At 43.4% G+C, this 799-nt stretch overlaps 1 non-coding gene across 1 annotated transcript; it reads right to left on the reverse strand.

Moving 5' to 3' along the window:
- Nucleotides 1-440: 440 nt before the first annotated feature.
- On the reverse strand, nucleotides 441-547 carry LOC118480831. The gene has a single exon (XR_004863812.1). It is a non-coding gene; the product is annotated as a small nucleolar RNA R71 (small nucleolar RNA).
- Between the last annotated feature and the right edge of the window lie 252 nt (nucleotides 548-799).

Consider the following 799-nt stretch of genomic DNA (forward strand, 5'->3'; position numbering starts at 1 on the left):
CGCTTTCTACGAAAGAGACTTAAAGCTAAAAACCAAGAGAAAGCTTCGGGGGACCCACTTCCAATGGCGGACCAACGTACCCTCATGGATTACCTACGACCCACCGTAGGTAATCTTGGCGCCGCTATCAATGCACCAAATGTCGAAGCCAACAACTTCGAACTTCGGCCACATTTGATACAAATGCTTCAAAACTCCGCAACCTTCCATGGGCTTGCGGACGAGGATCCTCATTTACATATTACTAATTTCTTAGAAATATGTGATACCTTTCGGATCAATGGAGCATCAAACGATGCTATCTGCCTTCGAATGTTTCCATTTTCACTAAAAGACCAAGCTAAGGCTTGGCTTAATGCCCTCCCAGTTGGTTCGGTAAACACGTGGGATGAACTAGCCCAAAAGTTTCTATATAAGTATTTCCCTCCTGTTAAACGGCTAAATTAATGACTGAAATTAATACATATTCACAAGAGGATGGGGAATCCTTATATGAAACTTGGGAAAGGTTCAAGGAGCTACTAAGAAAGTGTCCTCATCACGGTCTTGCGGTGTGGCAACAAGTATCCACTTTCTACAATGGGTTGTTGCCACACACAAGTCAAGCTCTTGATTCTAGCTCCGGGGGACTTTTAGGTAATCGTCACCCAAATGAAATATATAATCAAATTGAGGAAATTGCTCAAACCAATTTTCAGTGGCATACTCCCCGGGGCAATAAATCTATTGCCCCGGGCGCCCATAAGGTTGATTAAAGCACTTCTTTACAAGCCCAAATCGAGGCCCTTTCTTCGAAAAT

This window comes from Helianthus annuus, chromosome 7 (assembly GCF_002127325.2).
Source record: "Helianthus annuus cultivar XRQ/B chromosome 7, HanXRQr2.0-SUNRISE, whole genome shotgun sequence".
In the NCBI taxonomy this organism is placed as follows: Eukaryota; Viridiplantae; Streptophyta; class Magnoliopsida; order Asterales; family Asteraceae; genus Helianthus; species Helianthus annuus.